The 17,669-nt window shown below is 31.9% G+C and overlaps 3 long non-coding RNA genes across 4 annotated transcripts in view; 2 read left to right on the top strand and 1 right to left on the bottom strand.

Moving 5' to 3' along the window:
• LOC126927542 (uncharacterized) overlaps positions 1-17,669 on the bottom strand; it is a 79,960-nt gene that overhangs the window by 29,599 nt on the left and 32,692 nt on the right. The gene's annotated exons all lie outside the window — the stretch shown is intronic.
• Positions 6,218-14,914, top strand: LOC126927540 (uncharacterized). Of its 2 annotated transcripts, none has more exons than XR_007715583.1 (4): positions 6,218-6,316; positions 14,005-14,106; positions 14,268-14,473; positions 14,553-14,914. It is a non-coding gene; the product is annotated as an uncharacterized LOC126927540 (long non-coding RNA). The 2 variants fall into 2 exon arrangements; XR_007715582.1 differs by lacking the exon at positions 6,218-6,316 and adding an exon at positions 13,710-13,934.
• LOC126927541 (uncharacterized) lies at positions 10,157-10,975 on the top strand. Its single transcript, XR_007715584.1, has 2 exons — positions 10,157-10,241; positions 10,342-10,975. It is a non-coding gene; the product is annotated as an uncharacterized LOC126927541 (long non-coding RNA).

Genomic DNA, 17,669 nt, shown 5'->3' with positions numbered 1-17,669 from the left:
ACGTTATATTACACCACGATATCACTTATAACGTTATATTGTATCACTATATGACGCATAACGTCATATACTATTACATTATAACGTATAACGTAATAGAGTATTACGCTATAACGTATGACTACATATTGCATCACTATATGACGAATAACGTCATATACTGTTACGTTATTAGGTATAACGTTATGTTGCATTACTATATGACGAATAACGATATGTAGCATTACCTTACAACGTATAACGACATATTGCATTACTATGTGACGTATAACGTTATAAACTATTACGTTGTTACCTATAACGTTATACTGCATCACTATATGACGCATAACGTTATGAACTATTACGTTATAACGCATAACGTTATATTGCATCATTATATCACTTATAACTTTATATTTCATCACTATATGATGTATAACGATATATACTACTACGTTATTACGTATAACGCTAGCTGCAACACTATATGACATATAACATTATATACTATTACGTTATAAGGTATAACGGTATATTGCATCACTATGTGACGTGTGACGTTATATACTCTTACGTTATAACGCATAACGTTATATTGCTCCACTATATGATGTATAACGTTATATACTATTACGTTATAAGGTATAACGATATATTGCATCACTATATGATGTATAACGTTATATACTATTACGGTATAAGGTATAACAATATATTGCATCACTATATGAAGTTTAACCTTATATACTATTACGTTATTAGGTATAACGATATATTGCACCACTATATGACGGATGACGTCATATACTATTAAGTTATAACATATAACGTTGTACTGCACCACTATATGACGTATAACGTTATATACTATTACGTTATAAGGTATAACGTTATATTGCATCACTATATCACTTATAACGTTATACAGCATCCCTATATGACGTATAACGTTATGAACTATTACGTTATAACGTATAGCGTTATAGAGTATTACCTTCTATCGTATAACGATTTATACTATTACGTTATAACGCATAACGTTATATTGCATCACTATATCACTTATAACGTTATATTGCATCACTATATCACATATAACGTTATATTGCATCACTATATGAATTATATCGTTATATACTAGTACGTTATAACGCATAACGTTATATTGCATCACTATATCACTTATAACGTCATATTGCATCACTATATCACTTATGACGTTATATTGCATCACTATATGACTCATAACGTCATATACTATTACATTATAACGTATAACGTTATAGAGTATTGCGCTATAACGTATGACTACATATTGCAATACTATATGACGAATAACGTCATATACTGTTACGTTATAACGTATAACGTTATATTGCATTATTATATGACGTATAACGTTATGGAGCATTACGTTACAACGTATAACGATATATTGCATCACTATGTGACGTATAACGTTATATACTTTTACGTTATAAGGTATAACGATATATTGCATCACTATGTGACGTATAACGTTATATACTTTTACGCTATAATGCATAACGTTATATTGCATCACTATATGACGTATAACGTTATATACTATTAGGTTATAAGGCATAACGTTATATTGCACTACTATGGCACTTATAACGTTATATTGCACCACTATATGACGTATAATATCATATACTATTACGTTATAACCTATAACGTTGTACTGCATCACTATGTGACGTATAATGTCATATACTATTACGTTATAACCTATAACGTTGTACTGCATCCCTATTTGACGTATAACGTTATGAACTATTGCGTTATTACGTATAGCGTTACATTGCATCATTGTAAGACGTATAACATTATATACTATTACGTTATAATGTATAACGGTTTATTACATCACTATGTGACGTATGACGTTATATGGCATCCCTATATGTCGTATAACGTTATGAACTATTACGTTATAACGTATAGTGTTTTATTGCATCACTATGTCACTTATAACATTATATTGCATCACTATATGACGTATAACGTCATATTCTGTTACGTTATAACGTATAACGTTATATTGCATCACTATATGAAGTATAACGTTATGAAGTATTACGATTTAACGTATAACGACATATTACATTACTATGTGACGTATAACGTTATATACTATTACGTTATAACGTATATCGTTATATTGCATCACTGTATGACGAATAACGTTATATACTATTACGTTATAAGGTATAAAGATATATTGCATCACTATGTGAAGTATGACGTTATATAGCATACCTATATGACGTATAACGTTATGAACTATTACGTTATAACGTATAACGTTATAGAGTATTACGTTATAACGTATGACGGTTTATACTATTACGTTATAACGCATAACGTTAAATTGCATCACTATGTGACGTATAATGTCATATACTATTACGTTATAACCTATAACGTTGTACTGCATCCCTATTTGACGTATAACGTTATGAACTATTACGTTATAACGTATAGCGTTATATTGCATCATTGTAAGACGTATAACATTATATACTATTACGTTATAATGTATAACGGTATATTACATCACTATGTGACGTATAACGTTATATTGCATTACTATATGACGTATAACGTTATGGAGTATTACGTTATAAGGTATAACTATATATTCCATCACTATGTGAAGTATAACTTTATATACTATTACGTTATTCCTATAACGTTATACTGTATCACTATATGACGTATAAAGTTATGAACTATTACGTTATAACGTATAACGTTATGGAGTATTACGTTACAAGGTATAACTATATATTCCATCACTATGTGACGTATAACGTTATATACTATTACGTTATAACCTATAACGATGTACTGCTTCACTATATGACTTATAACGTTATATTGCACCACCATATGACGTATAACGTTTTTACTATTACGTTATAACTTATAAAGTTATATTGCATTACTATATGACGTATAACATTATGTAGTATTACGTTACAACCTATAATGTTATACTGCGTCACTATATGACGTATAAAGTTATATACTATTACGTTATAAGGTATAACGATATAATGCATCACTATATGAAGTATAACCTTATATACTATCACGTAATAAGGTATAACGATATATTGCATCACTATATGAAATATAACCTTATATATTATTACATTATATGGTATAACGATATATTGCACCACTATATGACGTTTAACGTTTTATACTATTACCTTATAGTGCATAACGTTATATTGCATTACTATATGACGTATAACGTTATGGAGCACTACGTTACAACGTATAACGACATATTGCATTACTATGTCACGTATAACGTTATATACTATTGTGTTATAACCTATAACGTTATACTGCATCACTATATGACGTTTAACGTTAATTACTATTACTTTATAACGGATAACGATATATTTCATCACTATGTGACTTATAACGTTATATACTATTACGTTACTACCTATCACGTTATACTGCATCACTATATAACGTATAACGTCATATACTGTTACAACATATAACGTTATATTGCATTACTATATGACGTATAACGTTATGGAGTATTACGTTACCACCTATAACGTTATACTGCGTCACTATATGACGTATAACGTTATGAACTCTTACGTTATAACGTATAGCGTTATAGAGTATTACGTTATATCGTATTACGATTTAAACTATTACGTTATAACGCATAACGTTATATTGCATCACTATATCACTTATAACGTTGTACTGCATCACTATATGAAGTATAACGTTATATTCTAGAACGTTATAACGCATAACGTTATATTGCATCACTATATCACTTATAACGTTCTATTGCATCACTATATGACGCATACCGTCATATACTATTACATTATAACGTATAACGTTATAGAGAATTACGCTATAACGTATGACTACATACTGCATCAGTATATGACGAATAACGTCATATACTGTTACGTTATAACGTATAACGATATATTGCATCACTATATGACGTATAACGTCATATACTATTACGTTATAACGTATAACGATATATTGCATCTCTATATGAAGTATAACCTTATATACTATTACGTTATAAGGTATAACGATATATTGCATCACTATATGAGGTATAACCTTATATAGTATTACGTTATAAGGTATAGCGATATTTGCACCGCTATGTGACGTATAACGTCATATACTATTACGTTATTACCTATAACGTTATACTGCATCACTATATGACGTATAACGTCATATAATGTTATAACGTATAACGTTATATTGCATTACTATATGACGTATAACGTTATGGAGTATTACGTTACAACCTATAACATTCTGCGTCACTATATGACGTATAACGTTATATACTATTACGTTATAAGGTATAACGATATAGTGCATCACTATATGAAGTATATCCTTATATACTGTTGCGTTATAAGGTATAACGATATATTGCATCACTATATGAAGTATAACCTTATATAGTATTACGTTATAATGTATAACGAGATATTGCACCACTATATGACTTTTAACGTCATATACTGTTACGTTATAACCTATAACGTTGTACTGCGTCACTATATGACGTACAACGTTATATACTATTACGCTATAAGGTATAATGTTATATTGCATCACTATATCACTTATAACGCTATATAGCATCCCTATATGACGTATAATGTTATGAACTATTACGTTATAACCTATAGTGTTATAGAGTATTACCTTATTTTGTATAACGATTTCTACTATTACTTATAACGCATACCGCTATATTGCATCACTATATCACTTATAACGTTATATTGCATTACAATATGACGTATAACGTTATATACTATTACGTTATAACGGATAACGATATATTTCATCACTATGTGACGTATAACGTTATATACTATTACGTTATTACCTATAACTTTATACTGCACCACTATATGACGTATAACGTCATATACTATTACGTTATAAGGTATAACAATATATTGCACCACTATATGACGTATAACGTCATATACTATTACGTTATAACCTATAACGTTATATTGCATCACTATATGACGTATAACGTTATGGAGTATGACGTTTTAACGTATAACGTTATATTGCATTACTATATGACGTATAAATTTATGGAGTATTACCTTACAACGTTTAACGATATATTGCATTGTTACGTTTCGCTATCCAAATTTTGAAATTTTAAACAATGTAGTAGTCGCTGCCACCAGAAACAGTCGAAGGACTGTTTCAATTAGATATTTCTTGTTAGATTATGTAGCGTTGATCGGAGGTTAGGCCACTGGTCAAGAATCTCCACGTTTCGGCTAACCTGCTATGCGCAGGAATACTAGCACGGGAGAGGATTGTTTGGAATAAACAATTATATTATAAATAACTATTACTGGCGGAATTAATGACGAATTATACTAATCATTGATATTATTTATTATTTTAATTATTAATTATTAATAATAATTAAAGTTGACTCACCTGACGTTGTCCTCCGCTGATGTACGGGCAGGCCGCTGGGGTGATTCCGGTTTTACAAAGTTCGACACATCTATAATTTTTCGTTTTAATCTTTATTTAATTTGAACAGTGTAAACAACAGTGTGTCCGGACGTGTTTAACAATTCGAAATTCTAACACAAAAACTTGAGCCAACTATTGTTTTAATTCTAACTGACTAATAACAATTATTTTATAATTCGAACTGACTAATAACATTTATATCTCGTAATTCTGAAACTCGAACTGGAACGAACAATTATTCTCTAATCCTAACTTAAATTCTAATTAAATCAACTGAACGAACTGATATCAGACTCACTCAAATTCAATTGAACGACTAACAATTACTCTCCTTATTTTCGCTAAATTCTCCTGAACCAACTAATCACAATTGCTCTATCCTATTTCTTTATTCTAACTGAATTACTCTTCTTTAATTTCGTTAAATTCTCCCGAACCGCTAACAATTACTCTCTTACTCTTTTATTCAACTGGTAACGATTACTCCCTTTTATTCTAACTGGTAACGATTACTCCCTTTTATTCTAACTGGTAACGATAACTCCCTTTTATTCTAACTGGTAACGATTACTCCGATTTGAATTGTGTCGCTACGCTTTTTATAATGACATCCCCAATGGGATGACAGTCACGTGACAGTTCGTTCCGGTGGGAATCGCAGTGTTGCAGGTTTTTAGAGTTTCCATGAGAGAACGTGGATTTTGATGATTACAGGTTATGTTGAGTGATGGACACAAAAGCGTCCGCGCCTGTGCGAACTGTGTGAGTATGTGTTTTTAGTATTCTATCTCGTTTCGCATGTTGTTTGTTTCCTTAAACTTGTGAATTTGTTTTAGCGCAAGAGGAAGAAGATATGTGAATGGTACGAGATGACGTGATCGACGTGCGTGTGTGAATATGTGCGAGGGATGATGCTGAAGTGGCGGTTTTCCATCCAAATAGGCACAGTGGCACCTTCGTTGGGTCGTGTCCTGATGATCTTTTGACAATTTGGTTTTATTTGACAATATGAGATATATTTTGCTCCTTGTAGATTTATATGTCCATATTTGCTATATATTAAATCGTGTATATTTTATATTACTTTCTTGTTATTAGGTTATTAGTTGTGTAACTCCAGTTTCTGATCTATGGAAAGTGGTGAAACGTCTTCACGAAATGCAATTTCATTCGTTTTCCTCCCTTGCATTGGCACGCTGTGAGTGGTGTCGACTTCCAGATGAGGTTTGTGCATCTTGAATATTATGCATTTAATGATAGATACTTTGTCAGAGGTTCCCATGCGGATTGTCTCGGTGTGTATCTTGTTATGATTTCTTTTATTTAGTTCATCCTGCTTCTTTCGTGTTTTATTCACTGCATATGATATTTCAGTGCAAGAAGAAGAAGAATTGTAAAGAATCCGTAAGTGGCCCTAGAAGACGCAGTCATCGTGTGAGGTGTTGTCGGCAGGAACGAAGAGTCGAAGTTGTTGAAGAAGTCGTGTGACATTTGTATTGTTTCCGGTTATATACAACGCTATTTCACATATCTATGTATATATATATTATTATATTATTATATATTATTATACTAAATCTTCAGTTGGTTTAGTTGAATGTTCAGTAATGTAATTTTTACAAGGTGGTTTTGTATATTAGATGAGTAGTTGTTCGATATAATAATATGTGTATATATATATATACATTTCACAATGTAATTTTCCATTATGTAAAATATATATATGCATATGTATATGTGCGCGTATTGTTATTCTCATTGTTTCTCGGATCGTTAATTGGTTGAATATTCCATAATGTGGATTTCGTATATAATTCTCTAGGTTCGTAGAAATGTAAATCTATATATTTATTTCTTTGCGTTTTAATGGTTTAATAACGTATACATACATATATATATATATATATATTATGAATTTTTCCCAAAGATACGCGTACGCATGTGTATATCTATATATGTGTGTGTCGCAGAGTAATCTTGTATACAATTTTCACTTTCATTAGAATGCTGATGTAGTGTAGTATATTTTATTTCTTTTATATTTTATTAGATTACCAATTATTCAGATTCACGAAGTAGGTAACACACACAGATATGCATACACGTGTGTGTATATACATGTGTTTTCGCAGAGAAATCTCATACATTTGAATCGCGGCTTGTTTTATTTATTGGTTCATTTAATTATTTCATTTTATTTGTATTTTATATGTCATTGCTGATTGGTTGTAGTGTTTCTTCTTATTGATTCATTTATTTCATTTTGATTGTCTGTCGTATAATTCTTTTTATTTTGATTGGTTAGTTATTAGTTAATTTATTATTATTGGTCCTGTTTAATTATTCATAAGTTATTGGTTCGTGGCGTCACGTGCGGAACGCGGGACGTGACACCCCCGCCCTTGGCGTTCAAATTTCCGAAGGAAATTTGACTGATCGTAGCAGATATAGTTGCGATTGGTTGTTGGTCCATCCTAACGGGCAACAGCGCGAACTACAATTCCTTACATCAAAAGATTTCTTTGGGGTTATTGTGTCGTGTTAAGATTGACATTTATGCATTGCAGACAAAATATCGCGGGTTGGAGTTTTGTTATTTGTATTTCACACAATCTACAACGCGCTCTTTGGATTTGTGTGCATAAAAACGTGTTGGAGGGTCTTCGTATGGGTCGCGATAGCCTAAGTCTAGATTATCGTACCCGTCTTTTTATTATTTTTTATTAGAAATATAATTTATTTGTAAGGTATTAAAGTTACTACATACATGCGTTGATTGGTGGTGGATGTCCCTAATATGTGATGACTTTTGCCAATATCGAATTAATTATCTATCTGTTAATTATTTTTAACTTTATTTTAGTAGGTGACGTGTAATTCAAATAAAATTAATATTACTTATGTATATGTGCTTCATTGCGCGAGCGTAAGGACTATTCCCTATTCGTGACAATCTAAGATGGCCGTTCATGAATGTCTCTAGTATATGGTGAATTTTATTCATGCGGTTTTGTTATTTATTTGTTAATTATTTGTGACTTTATTTTAGCAGTTGACGTATAATTGAAGTGGGAATAATATTATTCTGTATTTATTTTAGTATGTATGATTATTGCATGTAGTTCATTGCGCATGCGTGAGAACTGCTTCACGCTCGCGACGGATTTCCAAAATGGATGTTTGTGTACGTCTTAAATAAGAGTGTGGTGTTTTGTAAATTTGTTTGATATTGTAATAATTATTTTGTTACTTAGTTTCAACTCCGATCTAGTGAAGTGTCAATGTCTAGTTTTGTGTTCGTCGTAATGTGTATGTTTAATTTAACATTGTTTTGTATTTGTTGTAATATGTGTATATATACTGTGTGTTATTTTAATGTAATAGCGTGTGGATTATATCGTTGTCGAAAATATTAATTACTAATAGAATCGTTTCACTGTTTAATTATAAGGAAGTTTATATTTATGTAGCTTTTGTTTAATTGGTTTAATCTAATGCGTGCATAGTGTCACCAGTCACCACTGTGTAGTATAACCTTATTTCTTTATACGTAATTTAATATAGTAATGCTGTAATAGCTTAACACAATATGATAATTCCTAATTTTAATCATGTTTGATTATTAATGCTCGGCTAATCTATCTTGATTAATTTCTAGCCTATTTCTATTTTATTAGCTATTTCTATATCTTCCCTATTAATCTGTTGTTACTTAGTAATTATGTGATTTATTATTAGTGATTTATTATTATTTCATATTTGTATAGTATAATTTTTTGAGCTAATGTATGTATTATTGGTTAAAACTTGTTTATTGAATTATTACCGTTTGTAGTTTCTCAAATCCTATTCCTTCGATGCTGCGTTACCGTGTGTAAGGCATCATCCGGTTTTCATTATATTCAAAATACTTACTACAGATACCTTTATTCATCCTATATTTGTGAGTATAAACATATCATTTAGTTAATTAATTCAATATGTACGTAGTGCATTGTGTGAGCGACCGCTATTGTGCATTACAAATCTGTTTCTATATGTGAGGTATAATAATAATCATGTAATGTAAGTCGAGACTAATTCATGTATTATAGATTAGAACTTGTACACTATATTATTACTGTTCATAGTTACATCGTCTTTATTCTGCAAGTCTACACGCTACGTCGCTCACGCAAGACACCTACCCGACGTAATTGGCAATCTTGTTGTAAGTTTTAATAGTATTATTTCTTTTCATATATGTCAAGGCAATTGAGGCCAGTTCTTGCATTCGTTTCAGCTGGCAGTCGTATTCTATGTTCTACGGAGTGGATCCATAATTTATCTCTGCGGAATTCCTGCATGTACACTTCCTTCTACAATGATTAGTTGTGGACTAGGTACTTTTTACTTTCACTGTCTTTAATTATGTTATTGAATTAACACGTTTTATAGAACGCAAATAGTAATCTTTCTTTTGTTTTTAGGTTTCCACTATCTGCACTATTCGACAAGCAGTGTCGCACTTACTTTGGTTTAACCACGATATTGTTATAATCGTTTAGTACTATTATATTTTGTATTAAGGTAATTGAGGTTAATTCTTCCATTTGTTTCAGATGGCTGTCATACGTTATGTTTTACGAATATGGGCTTATGGCATGTCTTTGCATATACACTTCCTTTTACAATAGTTAATTGTTCACAAGGTACTTTTCACTTTCACCGTTTTAATCACTTTATTGAATCAATACATTTTATATTTGAGTAATGTTTAGAAAGTACATAGTAATTTCCTTTTCTTTTTAGGTTTCCATTATCCGCATTATTCGACGAGCAGCACTACACTACATACTACTGTACTGTGTTACCTTCTGAAAACGTTTCGTTTATTGTTTATTTCGGTTATGCGCTAATTTTAACTTATTTAAGTGCACTGTTCGCGGAATCCCTTTCACTTCAATCATGACGTTTTGGTTTTCTAAAATTTCTAACACTCTATGCGGTCCCGAATATTGGTCGGAAAATTTTCCTCTTCTGGGTTCCTTTAATAGATATACTAGATCTCCTATTTTGAAATTTTGCGGGTTGATTCGTCTGTCATAGTATTCTTTTGACTTTAATTTGGATTTTATCAGATTTTCTCTTGCCATTTGTTGAACGGTGACGATTTTATCGAACAGGTCTCTGAGATACTCTGCATATGTTGGTTCCATATTCTCCTCGGTTATCATCTCGCCAGTAGGTTCTCTGGCTAAGTGCCCAAAGACTAGTTCGTGTGGGGAGAATTTTATTCTTTCGTGTAAATCTCGAATCGTTAGTATATATCCATTTTCCTTGCGAACTAATAACCTTTGTTGCATTGGGTTCAAGACTACCATGTATCTAATTACTACTTTCTTCCTTTTTTTCATTTTGGTTTTTATTTTGCGCCAAGACGCAAGTTTACTATCACCGAACCAATTATCAAGTTGTTCGCCAATAGCATTCAAAATACGAAGTCTTGTAAATGCCATAGCTATATTAAACCATAAATATTTTGGATATAGTATAGTATGATACCATCTATAGTTTCCAAGAGGAATCATTAGATCAGCATTTTTGCTGGCTACATCAGACACTAGGTATTGTAACCAATGAAGTATTTTTACTCCAATTGTAATCCAATGGCTAGCGTATTTACTCAAGGTTTCATATGCGCCTTCGACTGGTGATTCTCTATTTTCTTCTTTTCGATTTCCTTGAGCCCGTTTAACTCGTGTTTTTCCAGCCAGAATATGTTTAGAATTCTTTTCCTCGGTCACCCTTTTTCCTTCTTTATTTATTTTATTCACAACCTGTTGAGTTTTCTCTACTTTTTTAGAATGAATAGGTTCACTGGAAGTGCTTATTATATGTAATTTATTAATTACTTGTATGGGACGTTTAGGAATATTTTCAGTAAATTTAGAATTATTCTTTGAATTTTTATTACAAACCCTTTTGCTTATAGATTCTGTTTTGGGTTTAGGGATGGTTATACTTTTATTCTCTATACTCTGAGTTTTCTTAGAATTTAATGGCTTGACTTTGAGTTCGATAAAGTTACTTTCTGATGGTTTTATAGAAGTTTTTGAGGGTGATACGCTCGCTATCTCTTTTCGTATTATATTTGAAACGTTCACAAAATTCGTGGAACCTTGCTTTTGTATTCTTGCCGAGTCAACCGTGATATTAGGCAGGGGATAAACGTCGCCTTTCGTTTCGTCGTTCAATTTCCTAGTTTCTGCCTCTTCTGAAAGTTCTTTGATATTTGTGTTGTTTATTTTGGCTGGGGATTCGGGAGATTTTTCACTCATGATTTCGTCTGTGGTGCCGTGCGTCCTCTTGCTACTTAAAGTAACATCGTCTTTTATCGCAGCAACGGAACAGTGTTTGTATTGGAAGGTTGGTTGTTTCAAATAATCAGCATCCCTCCTTGGACTTGGATCTCTTTTGAGATGTTTATCTACGCATTTTTCTTTCCAGGTTATTGCTCTTGCTCTTTTCCTAATATCTTTCTCTATTCCCGGGTCGCTTAGACGATTCCACGACGGCGATACAAATCTCCAATCCTGGTGGTGGTTTCTGATGTTGTTACTATCGTATAGGGGACGAGTGTTGTTTCCATTATAATTATTCGGAGGTGTCGGACGATTCTGCGTCGGCGGCACGAATCTTCGAGCTCGTTCGCATGCCCTTAAAAATTGAAATACCGGTGGTCGATGGCCGTCGAACACTGGCACTGACTTGATCGTGTCTTTTAGTTTAATTGGTTGAAAATTATCATTAATGGGTCTTATTCCTCGCGGAATTAACGGCGTCGATGTGGGAATTTCGGTATCTCTCGATTCCCTACTTGCACGCAGGGCTTCTTCCACTCTGCTTAGACTTGCATTAATGTCGGTTAGTACGCGAAAATTCTCGTCCCACGCTTTCAATTTTTCCGACAACAACGTAATCGTGTCCTCGTTTAGTGAGTCTCGTGCGACCGCCATGTTTTTTTTTCTTCCTTTTTGTATATGTTTATGTGTATGTTTCAGTTAATAAATTGAAAAAACTTTAAACCTATGAACGTATATTATTGTTTATACCAACTGTAATCCTCCGTGGAGCGTATCCCACCGCTGCCACCAAAATTTTTATCTATATATATATATATATATATATTGTTACGTTTCGCTATCCAAATTTTGAAATTTTAAACAATGTAGTAGTCGCTGCCACCAGAAACAGTCGAAGGACTGTTTCAATTAGATATTTCTTGTTAGATTATGTAGCGTTGATCGGAGTTTAGGCCACTGGTCAACAATCTCCACGTTTCGGCTAACCTGCTATGCGCAGGAATACTAGCACGGGAGAGGATTGTTTGGAATAAACAATTATATTATAAATAACTATTACTGGCGGAATTAATGACGAATTATACTAATCATTGATATTATTTATTATTTTAATTATTAATTATTAAAAATAATTAAAGTTGACTCACCTGACGTTGGTCTCCGCTGATGAACGGGCAGGCCGCTGGGGTGATTCCGGTTTTACAAAGATCGACACTTCTATAATTTTTCGTTTTAATCTTTATTTAGTTTGAACAGTGTAAACAACAGTGTGTCCGGACGTGTTTAACAATTCGAAATTCTAACACAAAAACTTGAGCCAACTATTGTTTTAATTCTAACTGACTAATAACAATTATTTTATAATTCGAACTGACTAATAACATTTATATCTCGTAATTCTTAAACTCGAACTGGAACGAACAATTATTCTCTAATCCTAACTTAAATTCTAATTAAGTCAACTGAACGAACTGATATCAGACTCACTCAAATTCAATTGAACGACTAACAATTACTCTCCTTATTTTCGCTAAATTCTCCTGAACCAACTAATCACAATTGCTCTATCCTATTTCTTTATTCTAACTGAATTACTCTTCTTTAATTTCGTTAAATTCTCCCGAACGCTAACAATTTCTCTGACTATATTCTAACTGAACCAACTAATGGCAGCTACTCTCTTTTCACAATTACTCTGATTGTTCTAACTGAACCACTAACAATTAATCGCTAACGCTAACGCTAACAATTAATCTGACTCTTCTTTATTTTTCGCTAAATTCTCCCGAACGCTAACAATTACTCTCTTCTATTCCTTTATTCAACTGACCCGCTAACAATTACTCTCATTTGAATTGTGTCGCTACGCTTTTTATAATGACATCCCCAATGGGATGACAGTCACGTGACAGTTCGTTCCGGTGGGAATCGCAATGCTGCAGGTTTTTAGAGTTTCCATGAGAGAACGTGGATTTTGATGATTACAGGTTATGTTGAGTGATGGACACAAAAGCGTCCGCGCCTGTGCGAACTGTGTGAGTATGTGTTTTTAGTATTCTATCTCGTTTCGCATGTTGTTTGTTTCCTTAAACTTGTGAATTTGTTTTAGCGCAAGAGGAGGAAGATATGTGAATGGTACGAGATGACGTGATCGACGTGCGTGTGTGAATATGTGCGAAGGATGATATTGAAGGGGCGGTTTTCCACCCAAGTAGGCACAGTGGCACCTTCGTTGGCGTCGTGTCCTGGTGAACTTTTGACAATTTGGTTTTATTTGACAATATGAGATATATTTTGCTCCTTGTAGATTTATATGTCCATATTTGCTATATATTAAATCGTGTATACTTTATATTACTTTCTTGTTATTAGGTTATTAGTTGTGTAACTCCAGTTTCTGATCTATGGAAAGTGGTGAAACGTCTTCACGAAATACAATTTCATTCGTTTTCCTCCCTTGCATTGGCACGCTGTGAGTGGTGTCGACTTCCAAATGAGGTTTGTGCATCTTGATTATTATGCGTTTAATGATAGATACGGAGGTATCTTTGTCAGAAGTTCCCATGCGGACTGTCTCGGTGTGTATTTTGTTATGATTTCTTTTATTTAGTTCATCCTGCTTCTTTCGTGTTTTATTCACTGCATATGATATTTCAGTGCAAGAAGAAGAAGAATTGTAAAGAATCCGTAAGTGGCCCTAGAAGACGCAGTCATCGTGTGAGGTGTTGTCGGCAGGAACGAAGAGTCGAGGTTGTTGAAGAAGTCGTGTGACATTTGTATTGTTTCCGGTTATATACAACGCTATTTCACATATCTATGTATATATATATTATTATATTATTATATATTATTATACTAAATCTTCAGTTGGTTTAGTTGAATGTTCAGTAATGTAATTTTTACAAGGTGGTTTTGTATATTAGATGAGTAGTTGTTCGATATAATAATATGTGTATATATATATATATACATTTCACAATGTAATTTTCCATTATGTAAAATATATATATGCATATGTATATGTGCGCGGATTGTTATTCTCATTGTTTCTCGGATCGTTAATTGGTTGAATATTCCATAATGTGGATTTCGTATACAATTCTCTAGGTTCGTAGAAATGTAAATCTATATATTTATTTCTTTGCGTTTTAATGGTTTAATAACGTATACATACATATATATATATATATATTATGAATTTTTCCCAAAGATACGCGTACGCATGTGTATATCTATATATGTGTGTGTCGCAGAGTAATCTTGTATACAATTTTCACTTTCATTATAATGCTGATGTAGTGTAGTATATTTTATTTCTTTTATATTTTATTAGATTACCAATTATTCAGATTCACGGAGTAGGTAACACACACAGATATGCATACACGTGTGTGTATATACATGTGTTTTCGCAGAGAAATCTCATACATTTGAATCGCGGCTTGTTTTATTTATTGGTTCATTTAATTATTTCATTTTATTTGTATTATATATGTCATTGCTGATTGGTTGTAGTGTTTCTTCTTATTGATTCATTTATTTCATTTTGAGTGTCTGTCGTATAATTCTTTTTATTTTTATTGGTTAGTTATTAGTTAATTTATTATTATTGGCCCTGGTTAATTATTCATAAGTTATTGGTTCGTGGCGTCACGTGCGGAACGCGGGACGTATCAACGTTACAACCTATAACGATATACTGCTTCACTATATGACGTATAACGTTATATACTATTACGTTATAAGGTATAACGATATATTGCATCACTATATGAAGTATAACCTTATATACTATTACGTTGTAAGGTATAACGGTATATTGCTTTACTATATGAAGTATAACCTTATATACATTATAAGGAATAACGATATATTGCACCACTATATGACGTATAACGTGATATACTATTACTTTATAACCTATAACGTTGTACTGCATCACTATATAACGTATAACGTTATATACTATTACATTATAAGGTATAACGTTATATTGCCTTACTATATCACTTATAACGTTATATTGCTTCACTATATGAAGCATAACGTTATATACCAGTACGTTATAACGCATAACGTTATATTGCATCACTATATGACGTATAACGTTATGGAGTATTACGTTTTAACGTATAACGTTATATTGCATCACTATATGACGTATAACGTTATATACTATTACGTTATAACTGATAACGATATACTTCATCATTATGTGACGTATAAAGTTATATACTATTACGTTATTACCTATAACGTTATACTGCACCACTATATGACGTATAACGTCATATACTGTTATAACGTATAACGTTTTATTGCATTACGATATCACTTATAACGTTATATTGCTTCACTATATGAAGCATAACGTTATATACTAGTACGTTATAACGCATAACGTTATATTGCATCACTATATGACGTATAACGTTATGCAGTATTACGTTTTAACGTATAACGTTATATTGCTTCACTATATGAAGCATAACGTTATATACTAGTACGTTATAACCTATAACGTTGTACTGCATCACTATATGACGTATAACGTTATATACTATTACATTATAAGGTATAACGTTATATTGACTTACTATATCACTTATAACGTTATATCGCTTCACTATATGAAGCATAACGTTATATACTAGTACGTTATAACGCATAACGTTATATTGCATCACTATATGACGTATAACGTTATGGAGTATTACGTTTTAACGTATAACGTTATATTGCTTCACTATATGAAGCATAACGTTATATACTAGTAAGTTATAACGCATAACGTTATATCGCATCACTATATGACGTGTTAACGATATGGAGTATTACGTTTTAACGTATAACGTTATATTGCGCCATTATATGACGTATAACGTCATATACTATTACGTTATAACCTATAACGTTGTACTGCATCATTATGTGACGTGTAACGTTATATACTATTGCGTTATAAGGTATAACGTTATATTGCATCACTATATCACTTATAACGTTATATTGCTCCACTATATGACGTATAACGTCATATACTATTACGTTATAACCTATAACGTTGTACTGCATCACTATATGACGTATAACGATATATACTATTACGTTATAAGGTATAACGATATACTGCATCACTATATCACTTATAACGTCATATTGCATCACTATATCGTTTATATCGTTATACTGTATCACTATGTCACTTATAACGTTATATTGCATCACTGTATGACGTATAACGTTATGGAGTATTACGCTTTAACGTATAACGTTATATTGCATCTCTATATGACGTATAACGTATTAATGCATCACTAAATGACGTATAACGTTATATACTATTACGTTATAACGTATAACGATATATTGCACCACTATATGACGTAGAACGTTATATACTATTACGTTATAAGGTATCACTATATATTCAATTACTATGTGAAGTATAACGTTATATACTACTACGTTATAAGGTATAACTATATATTCCATCACTATGTGAAGTATAACGTTCTATAATATTACGTTATAACGTATAACGATATATTGCACAACTATATGACGTATAACGATATATTCCGTCAATATGTGAAGTATAACGATATAGACTATTACGTTATAACGTACAACGTTACATTGCTTCTCTATATGACGTATAACGTTATATACTATTACGTTATAACGTATAGCTACATATTGCATTACTATGTGACGTATAACGTTATATACTATTACGTTATAACCAATAACGTTATACTGCGTCACTATATA

The sequence above is a fragment of the Bombus affinis genome, unplaced genomic scaffold, assembly GCF_024516045.1.
Source record: "Bombus affinis isolate iyBomAffi1 unplaced genomic scaffold, iyBomAffi1.2 ctg00000135.1, whole genome shotgun sequence".
NCBI classification, from domain to species: domain Eukaryota; kingdom Metazoa; phylum Arthropoda; class Insecta; order Hymenoptera; family Apidae; genus Bombus; species Bombus affinis.
Note: the sequence above shows the minus strand (reverse complement) of the source record. Positions and strands in the feature narration are given on the sequence as shown.